The following is an 11,116-nucleotide window of genomic DNA, read 5'->3' as shown; positions in this document are numbered from 1 at the left end:
TTCCTAATCCCATAAGCAAAGTAGTGGGTGGGTGGGGTGTCCTCAGGTTTACTTTATATCTCACAGAGTTCCTAAAGAAAATAACATTCTGAATGGTCCCTCTAGCTTCTATTATCCCTTCCCTTGATCCTGAGGACTGATATGATGACCTCAACTTAGAAGATGCTTATTTTCATGTGGCAAATCACCAGAGCCACCAAAAATTCCTCAGGTTCATGGTCAATGGATCCCACTACCAATTCACAGTGCTGTCCCTTGGCCTGTCAGCCTCTCCTTGCATGTTTATGAAGTGCATGGCTGGTAGCAACATTCCTGCAAAAGTCAGGAGTCCACATATTCGCTTACCTAGATAATTGACCAGTAAGAGGCTGGTCCAGGTCTCGGGTACTGTCCAGCATGGCCACCATACAGTCCACCTTCAGTGCTCTAGGGCTTCTAATGAATATGGTGAACTATACCCTACTCCTGTACAGACAATAGAATGTATTGGGGCAGCCCTGGACTCTACAAAGGCCAGGGCTTTCCTGCCAGGGTTAAGATTCCAAGCAATGCAGGTCATTGCTCTAGCTCGAAACGCACATTCTGTCACTACAGTATGAAATTGCCTCAAGCTTCTAGGGCACACGGTAGCGTGCGCTTAGATAGTACAGCATGCCAGGCTGCACTTCAGGGAGCTACAAGGCTGGCTAGCTTTGGTGTATTCACCAGCTCATCATCATATAGACATGGTGGTTCAGGTTTTGTCCTCCCTGGACTGGTGGACAGAACTCTCGAATGTTTGCGAGGGAGTCCCCTTTGGTGCTCTACAGCAGACACTCACCCCGTCACAGAACCATTGGCTCTAGGCTGGGGAGCTCACTTAGGTCCCTAACAAGCACAAGGTCTTTGGTCTATTCAAGATCTAAAGCTCCATATAAATGTAAGGGCGCTTCGGGCCATTCGTTTGGCTTGCATGGTGTTCCTTCCACATATCAAGGGCAGAATGTGTTGGTGCTTACAGACAACACAGCAGCCATCTTCTGTGTAAACAAGTGGGGGGCCCACTTGACAAAGTTATGCCAAGAGGCATTTCTGCTTTGGAATTTCTGCATCACCAGTTCCATCATCCTGAGAGCTGCTTACCACTCGGGCTCAGAATGGTCTGGTAGATCACTTAATCAGGTCATTCACAAGTCACCATGAGTGATCTCTTCATCCAGATGTCACCACGTCCATTTTCCAGCTGTAAGGAACTCCCCAAGTGAACCTGTCTGCAAAACAAGCATATGAAAATGTTATCTTTTTTGTTCCTGAGCAGTCCACAGCCCAGGTTCATTGACAGATGCCTTTCTGCCACTCTGGTCAAAGACCCTGCTGTATGCCTTCCCTCCAACTCCACTCCTGCCCAAGGTCTTGTCCAAAGTCAAACAAGACTGCTCTCACCTTATACTAATGGCGCCAGCATGACCCCCATCAACATTCTTGACTTTATTAACCCTATTGGTCAGACTTTCACTGTCATTCCCACAGATCATGTATGTGATCTCCCAGAACCATGGCTTCCTCCTTCATCCCAACATGCAGGCCCTCCACCTGACAGCCTGGATGCTTTCTGGCCAATATCTTGGAAGGAGGTTGTTCTAAGGAAGTTCAGGAAGTTCTAAATAGTAGAAAGCCTTCAGCTAAGACTATTTACCTTGCTAAATGGACAAGTGTGTTGGGGCTTCTGACCCACACTGGCCTGTAAGGGGTTAATGGAGTCCTAGGGAGGCTGCGCAGAAAGCAGCCAATAGGACAGGGGCTGTGAGGAGCAGCCCATTAAGGCTGGGCAGGCCTATGTAAGAAGAGCTGCAGGGCAGAGCAGGTTCAGTTGCTCCGTGGAGCTTGAGGAGGGAGGACTGGCTGCCTTGCAGGAGGAAAAAAGCTAGCATCCTGGACAGATCAATGCGGGGCATGATCAGGGGAATGAAAGCGAGCTCCTGGCTGCATGCTAAGACTGGCAAGCTGAGGCCCTGAGATAAGGATGAAGAAAGTACTAGGGCCATGGGGAAGTGGCCCAGGGAAAGATACTGAGAGATTAGATCTACAGGGTTCCTGGACCAGGACCTGGAGTAGTGAGTGGGCGCAGGTCATCCCCCCCCACTTACCACTGAGGAAGTGGCTGGACCGTTGGACTGTGATACTGCCCCCCAGAAAGGAGGAGCACAGAGTATGGCACAGCTGGAGGGTTGTGTCCTGAAGAGGACGCTGCAGTCCTTGAAATGACACATGTCCAGGAGAAGAAGGGATAGCACGTGAGACACCACCTCCAATAGAAAATTGAAAAACACCCAGGGCAATAGTGTCAGGCATGCCTGTTGCTCTTACTTTGAATGCCAGGCCTGAAAATATGCAGCTGGACATCCAGCTTTTAAACCATGCAGGGGAGTTGGGATGGATTGTTAGCAGTGAAGTCTTGTTCCTGGGTAGGGGGAGTGGAACATTGTGTCAGTCCTTATTTTACCTTGTGTCCTGCCTAGATGCTTTTGTAAAACCCTCTGAATTATTTAAAATTTATAAATTTTCTGTGTGCATTGATGACTATGAAATAATTTTTAATTGTTTCTATTAAACAGTCAATTATGTAGCTGTCAGAAATAACCCTTTAATTAAAACAACAACTAAGCAAAAATTCAAAGTGACTCAGAGCAGTGGAGGGTAGAACACAACAAGAGGAGGGGGGGATACAAGTCACAGATGAGTATATGCCTGGATACTGCCTCTTCTTGTTCTTGGGCCTTCTGGCGTTGACTGGCGAGACTCAAAGTTATCAGAGACATTAGATAGCTGAAAAGAGCTGGGGTCCCAGGTGCAGTTGTTCTCACTGGCCTGAGCAGAGCATTCCGGCTTTGTATTGCCTCCAGGAGTTGCCTCTGCATCTCCCGTTTCTATTTTTCCTAGGTTTCAATGTACATTCTCCCGAGCTGTTTGCTCTTTATCCTGCATTGGTCAGCATCCTGGCTGTGACTACCCTTGTAGACCTCTGCTTAACAATGTTCACAAAATAACTTTATTCCGTTGTCTGGCCACAAGAGCTTCCTGCACTGCTGCTTCTCAGCAGATGATGATGAAGATCTGGTGTCTCAGAATCGCTCCAGGGGGCTGCTCGAGGTATGTTGGCTTCTGGAGTACTATTGCAGCAATGCTGAAATACTCAAATCCAGGAGCAAATGGGCCAGTTTTGGCTGCACTGCAGTTTTTAAACAGGGGAGGGGACTTCCAGTCAACTTGATACCGGAGCAGTTGAGGGCATGCAGGTAAATAGACAGGTCACTAATGGTTGGTTGCAAAGCTGTATGGGATAGCATTTGGAGAACTGCTAAAGCAGTGTGCTGCAGCTTTGCATGAACACCAACAATAGACTGAACTAACTCACATCTCATCAAAACAACATCGTTGATAAAACAGCATCGCTTGCCTCATAACCTAAGTCGTGCAGAACGCAATGCCATCCACAGCCTCAGAAACCACCCTGACATTATCATCAAAGAGGCTGATAAAGGAGGTGCTGTTGTCATCATGAACAGGTCTGACTACCAAAAGGAGGCCGCCAGACAACTCTCCAATATCAAATTCTACAGGCCACTTCCCTCAGATCCCACTGAGGAATACACTAAGAAACTGTACCATCTACTCAGGACACTCCCTACACCAACACTGGAACAAATCAACATACCCTTAGAGCCCCAACCAGGGTTATTCTATCTACTACCCAAGATCCACAAACCCAGAAATCCTGGACGTCCCATCATCTCGGGCATTGGCATTCTCACTGAAGGACTGTCTGGATATGTGGACTCTCTACTCAGACCCTATGCCATCAGCACTCCCAGCTATCTCCGTGACACCACTGATTTCCTGAGGAAACTACAATGCATTGGTGACCTTCCAGAAAACACCATCGTAGCCACCATGGATGTAGAGGCTCTCTACACAAACATCTCACATACAGATGGAATACAAGCTGTCAGGAACAGCATCCCTGATGATGCCACAGCACAACTGGTTGCTGAGCTCTGTGCCTTTATCCTCACACACAACTATTTCGAATTTGATGAGAATATATATCTCTAGATCAGTGGCACCGCTATGGGCACCCGCATGGCCCCACAATATGCCAACATTTCTATGACTGACCTGGAACAACGCTTCCTCAGCTCTCGTCCACTTATGCCCCTTCTGTACCTACACTACATTAATGACATCTTCATCATCTGGACCCATGGGAAGGAGACTCTGAAAAAATTCCACCACAATTTCAACAGCTTCCACCCCACCGTCAACCTCATCCTGGACCAATCTACACGGGAGGTCCACTTCCTTGACACCACGGTGCAAATAAGTGATGGTCACATTAACACCACCCTATACTGAAAACCTACCAACCGCTATGCCTACCTTCATGCCTCCAGCTTCCATCCCGGGCACACCACACGATCCATTGTCTACAGCCAAGCACAGAGGTACAACCGCATCTGCTCTAACCCCTCAAACAGAGACCAACTCCTACAAAATCTCCACCAAGCATTGTCAAAACTACAATATCCGCACGAGGAAATAAGGAAACAGATCAACAGAGCCAGACGTGTACCCAGAAGCCTCCTACTGCAAGACAAACCCAAGAAAGAAACCAACAGGACTCCACTGGCCATCACATACAGTCCCCAGCTAAAACCCCTCCAACGCATCATCAGGGATCTACAACCCATCCTGGACAATGATCCCACACTTTCACGGGCCTTGGGTGGCAGGCCAGTCCTCGCCCACAGACAACCTGCCAACCTGAAGCATATTCTCACTAGTAACTGCACACCGCACAGACAACCTGCCAACCTGAAGCATATTCTCACCAGTAACTGCACACCGCACCATAGTAACTCTAACTCAGGAACCAATCCATGCAACAAACCTCGATGCCAACTCTGCCCGTATATCTACACCAGCGACACCATCACAGAACCTAACCAGATCTGCCACACCATCACCGGTTCATTCACCTGCACGTCCACCAATGTAATATACGCCATCATATGCCAGCAATGCCCCTCTGCTATGTACATCGGCCAAATTGGACAGTCTCTACGGAAAAGGATAAATGGACACAAATCAGATATTAGGAATGGCAATATACAAAAACCTGTAGGAGAACACTTCAACCTCCCTGGCCACACTATAGCAGACCTTAAGGTGGCCATCCTGCAGCAAAAACACTTCAGGACCAGACTTCAAAGAGAAACTGCTGAGCTTCAGTTCATCTGCAGATTTGACACCATCAGCTCAGGATTAAACAAAGACTGTGAATGGCTTGCCAACTACAAAACCAGTTTCTCCTCCCTTGGTTTTCACACCTCAACTGCTAGAAGAGGGCCTCATCCTCCCTGATTGAACTAACCTCGTTATCTCCTGCCTGCTTCTTGCTTGCATATATATCTGCCCCTGGAAATTTCCACTACATGCATCCGACGAAGTGGGTATTCACCCACGAAAGCTCATGCTCCAAAACTTCTGTTAGTCTATAAGGTGCCACAGGACTCTTTGCTGCTTTCATCAAATTTAGTTCACTTTGAAACAGGATTCCAGAGTTCATGATAAATATGGAGTTAATGTACTATAATAAATTGTATTATGTGTAAGCAAGCGTTAGCATAGATATTAGTCCAGTCACCTTAGTCTAGTTTAAACACCCTGTGTAGACAAACTCTTGGTTTGCTTGAGTGTCTTAAAATCTCTCTTGATCATGTTTTGCAGAACTTACATTTTATTCTGTTGCATAACTTTAACAGCCACGACAAACTGTAGGAGCTGAAGATGAAGCCATTCCACTGCTGATATGTCACAGATTGCAGCTGCTGGGATGTGTGAAGGAATGAACCAGTGCGTCTCACGTCTCAAAGGTTTTTGAGATTTAGTCAATCTCTGGGAAGAATTCTCTTCTGAGTTCAGCTCTGCAAGCTGATTATCCTCATGCAGCTCTGTTGCATTTCTGCGTTTGTTCAGCACATGCAGATGTGTTATCCACTGGGCAATTTGGAGAGGAGAATTAAGCAATGAAGCAGAAAACAGAGCTCTTTTTAGGCAGTTTATTTCGGCTCAAGTCAGGTCAGGTTCTAACTTATTATCTTCAAAATACCTAATCACTTTGCCTTTGTCTTCCCTGCTGACTTTTATATAGATCGATCCTATTGTCCTTTCAGTACTGAACTAAGGATACAATTTTCAGAAGTGCCTAAGGGAGTTGGGGAGCCTAACTCCCATTTTCAAAAATGATGTAAGTGTTTGAAAGTCAATGGGACTTAAGTTCCTAAGGGCCAGACTTTTATGGGTATTCTCCTCTCTTGGTTTTCACACCTCAACTGCTAGAACAGGGCCTTATCCTCCCTGATTGAACTGACCTCGTTATCTCTAGCTTGCTTGCTAGCATATATATACCTGCCCCTGAAAATTTCCATTACATGCATCTGAGGAAGTGGGTATTCACCCACGAAAGCTCATGCTCCAAAACGTCTGTTAGTCTATAAGGTGCCACAGGATTCTTTGCTGCTTTTATGGGTATTTAGGCACCTAAAGATACAGTTGGGTGCTTCCCAGGGAGTTAGGTGCCTCAGCACTTGTGAAAATCCCACTAAATGTCTATCTGTATCTTTAGAAGCAGCAAAGAATCCTGTCGCACCTTATAAACTAACAGACGTTTTGCTAGTTTAAGGTGCGACAGGATTCTTTGCTGCTTTTACAGATCCAGACTAACACGGCTACCCCTCTGATACTGTATCTTTAGGTGCCTGAATGCCTTTACAAAGCTGGCCTCGACTCACTTTTGAAAACTGTACCCTAAATCTTCAACTCAGGCCTGTATCCAGATTATTTTTAGTTGAATTTTAAGTACCAGTGCCCAGTGTACTATTTCCTCCAATTACTGAGAGCTTGTTGAATTATATATAAGTATCAATTTTACTGAACACATCCACTCTGGACCTTTAGCCAGCATTAACAAAAATTTCAACTGGGGATCACCTAAAACCTTGGATTCTTCTAGGTCTGGTCTCTGTGTTAGTTGTCCCAAATTCCTAGTCAGGATCACAAAGGGGATTTTTCCAGGACAATATAACAGAGGCAGAGCTTTTATTATGCTCTCACATGATGCTATTTACACATCACAACAGTGGTGTTCCTTTCTGTTCTGTTTTTCTTCCACTCACCTATGACACCTGTCTCAAACCATCTCTATAGTAGAAACACAGGGCAAAGTCAAAGCAGGTCAAGATAATTAGACTTCTTGTAGTGTCTTTGAAAAGCTTTCATGTTTTGTTGATGTTACTAGGATATTTTGGTGGCTTTATTAGAGATAGACGCAAATTGCAAATATATATATCAGGATTTCTAAGACCCCATTATTGGGTCACTATTGTTCATTACTGAGTTTTATTTTGGGCCCATTTCTAGCCTCACTTTACATATTATATAGTTGTATCCTTCTTGTCATTACATTACAACAGATCATTTCTGGAGTCCCTTCTCATATATTATATTTAATATTTACTGATAGTGTCTCCACCCTGCCCTCTGTTGTGCCAAGAACTTCAAGATCTTGACTCCAGTATTTGCTTTTCCCTATATATGGTTAACACCACTGTCAAGGTTTCTTTCCCCACTTTGAACTTTAGAGTGCAAATGTGGGGACCTGCATGAACACTTCCAAGCTTAATTACTAGCTTAGATCTGGTAACGCTGCCACAAGCCAGAAATTCAGTGTCTGGCACACTTTCTGTTTCCCCAAAACCTTCCCTGGGGAACACAGATCCAAACCCCTTGGATCTTAAAACAAGGAGAAATTAACCATCCCCCCTCCTTTCCCCCCAGACTTTCCCCTCCCTGGGTTGCCTTGAGAGGCTTCACACAGATCCAAACTCCTTGGATCTTAAAACAAGGAGGAATTAACCATCCCCCATCCTTTTTTCCCCCCACCAATCCCTGGTGAGTTCAGAGCCAGTCCCCTTTGATACTTCCTTGCTTTTAATTAAAGAAAGAAAAGGTAAAAATCATCTCTGTAAAATCAGGATGGAAAATGCTTTACAGGGTACTTAGATTTATATAGCCCAGAGGAAACCCCCTCTACCTTCAGGTTCAAAGTTACAGCAAACAGAGGTAAAAATCCTTCCAGCAAAAGCAACATTTACAAGTTGAGGGAAACAAAATTAAAACTAATTCACCTTGCTTGGCTACTTACAAGTTTGAAACATGAAAGACTGACTCAGAAAGATTTGGAGAGCCTGGGTGTACGTCTGGTCCCTCTTCATCCTGTAAGAGTCTGGTGTGGGGGCTCGGCCCTCTTAGGCGCGGCTGGGAGCCAGTCCGCCTCGCTACACAAGTTTGGGTGAGCTGTCGACCTAGCCTGGTGAGGCAGGAAACAGTCAGGAGCTCAGGCCCTCTGGTGGGGACTGAGCAAACAAACAGTATATAAGCCCAGGCCCTTGGGCAGGGCGGGACAACAAGCAGTTCAAACTCTAGAAGAAAGGCCTCCTCAGGCCAGCGAGAGGAGGAGTCTGCCACCCCTGGAAGGGTGGCAGGGGGGATGCAGGCCATCCCACTCCACTGCGTCCCAGCCCGGGGCCCTAACAGCGGCAGGCAGTCTGCTGCTGTGTCAGTGGGGATCCTGGCCGCAACAAACTGACATTGGTTCGGGGTCTCCTGGGGCCAGACTAGGGTCAGCTACCCCCGGGCCACTTCCAATCTCCCGCCCTATTGGTACTTGTGGATCACGGGCGTCTTCTGCAATATCCCACACCATGGGCTCCTCAGGATACTGAGCGCTGGGTAAGCGGGGCTGGTCCTCGGGATACCGGGCGCGGGGAAGTTCAGGTGGCTTCTCAGGGTACCGAGCGAGGGGAAGGCCCAGCCAGTCCTCCTCCGGGTAGCGAGCACGGGGCAGGCTCAGCCAGTGCTCCTCAGGGTAGTGAGCACGGGGCAGGCTCGGCCCAGCGGGAGCTAGGGCACCAGCGTCTGTCCTCTCCGGCGGCCAGCGGTCAACTTCTTGTCCCGCCCCTTGACTTCCAGGGGGCGGGAACAGGCGGCAGTGGCTTCGCCCACTTCAGCGTCCGTTCTCGCTCGGCCCTCTCAGGCGCAGCTGGGAGCCAGTCCGCCTTCCTACGCGTCCCCCCCTCAAGGCTGGCTCCCGTGCAGCGGGGCCAGACCCTTCCATACTCCCCAGGCGGGAAAGGAAGTCCGCATTGGTGTGGTCCTTCCCGGCTCTATGGGGGACGGTGAAGGCATAGGGCTGCAGTGCCAGGTACCATCGCTGCAGCCGCATATTATAGTCCTTCATGCGGGCCAACCACTGGAGGGCGGCGTGGTGACCAAGGTGAACGAGGCCCCAAGAAGGTAATCCTGCAGGGCGTCGCAGGCCCACTTCGCTGTGAGGGCTTCCTTTTCAACCACTGCATAGCTTTTCTCTCGGGGGAACAGCTTCCGGCTGATGTAGACGACTGGATGCTCTTACCCATCTACCTCTTGGGAGATGACAGCCCCGAGCCCCACCTCCGAGGCGTCCGTCTGCAGGATAAACGTCTGGTTGAAATCGGGACTATACAAGACTGGCTCATGGCAAAGGCTTGCTTTAAGCGTTTGGAAGGCCTCATCACATTCTTGGGTCCATTTCACCTGCCGTGGGCTGTCCTTGGTCAGGAGCCCAGTCAAGGGGGCGGCAATCGCTGCAAACTGGGGGATGAACCGTCGATAATACCCCGCCAGCCCCAGAAACTGGCATATCTGGCGTTTTGCGGCGGACAGGTTGCAATGGCCTGAACCTTGCCTACGAGGGGTTTTACTTGCCCATTTCCGATAGTGTATCCCAGGTAGGTGGTTTCCTGACAGCCGACATGGCACTTCTTAGGGTTGGCCGTTAACCCGGCCACCCACAAGGACCTCAGGATGGCGGCGACCTTTTCTAGGTGGTCTTCCCACTAGCGGCTGTAAATGACCACGTCATCCAGATAGGCCGCCACATAGTCCCGGTGGGGCTGGAGGAGGCGGTCCATCAGGCACTGAAACGTGGCAGGGGCCTCGTGGAGGCCAAAAGGCATTTGAGTAAACTGGTATAGGCCCATAGGAGTGGCGAACATGGTCTTCTCCCTGGAGGCTGGTTCGAGGGGGATCTACCACTACCCCTTGCTAAGATCCAGGGTGGTAATATACCGGGCCTCCCCTAATCAGGCCAACAGCTCATCTATTCAGGGCCTGGGATACGCATTGAGCTTGGAGACGGCATTAACGCATCTGAAGTCGATGCAAAACCATTGTGAGCCATCGGGCTTCGGTACCAGGACTACTGGGCTACGCCACTCGCTTTGCGAGGGTTCAACCACCCCCAAGTCTAGAATAGCCCATACCTCTTCGTCAACGACCCGTCTCCTGTGACACGGCAAGGGCCTGGTTGCGCCCCGGATCACCACCCCAGGCTCAGTCTGAATCCTATGATGTACCAGGGAGATGTATCCCGGCTGCACCATAAACGTGCGGGAGAATGACTGGGGGACCTCCCGTACCGCCGGAAGCAGCTGGTTCCAGCGGCAGAGATCTTCCTGGGGGAACCTCCGCAGCATGTCTTTCAAGGTCCGGTTGAATCTTTCGACCAACCCATCGGTCTGGGAATCATAAACCGACGTCCACAGTTGCTTGATCCCCAGGAGTTCGCACACCTGCCATAGTAGCTGCGAGGTAAAGCTGGTCCTCTGGTCCGTGAGGATCTCCCGGGGCAGGCCGTCACGGGCAAAGACTTTCACCAGCTCACCTGCGATGGTGCGGGTGGTGATGTTCCGGAGGGGGATTGCCTCGGGGAACCAGGTAGCATAGTCCAGCATAACTAGGATGTACTGAAACCCCGCAGTGCTTTTGGGGAGGGGCCCCACCAGATCCATAGCCACGCTTTCGAAGGGGGTCTCAATTAGTGGCATGGGGATCAGGGGCGCCTTAGGAGTTCGTGCCGGGGTGGCCAACTGGCAGGCTGGGCAGGAGCTGCAGTAGTTCTTTACCTCCTGGTGTATTCCCAGCCAGAAGCAGCTCAGTATCCGGGATAGAGTCTTCTCGTGACCCAGGTGTCTGGCTG

The sequence above is a fragment of the Gopherus flavomarginatus genome, chromosome 1 (genome assembly GCF_025201925.1).
Source record: "Gopherus flavomarginatus isolate rGopFla2 chromosome 1, rGopFla2.mat.asm, whole genome shotgun sequence".
Lineage (NCBI taxonomy): Eukaryota > Metazoa > Chordata > Testudines > Testudinidae > Gopherus > Gopherus flavomarginatus.
Note: the sequence above shows the minus strand (reverse complement) of the source record.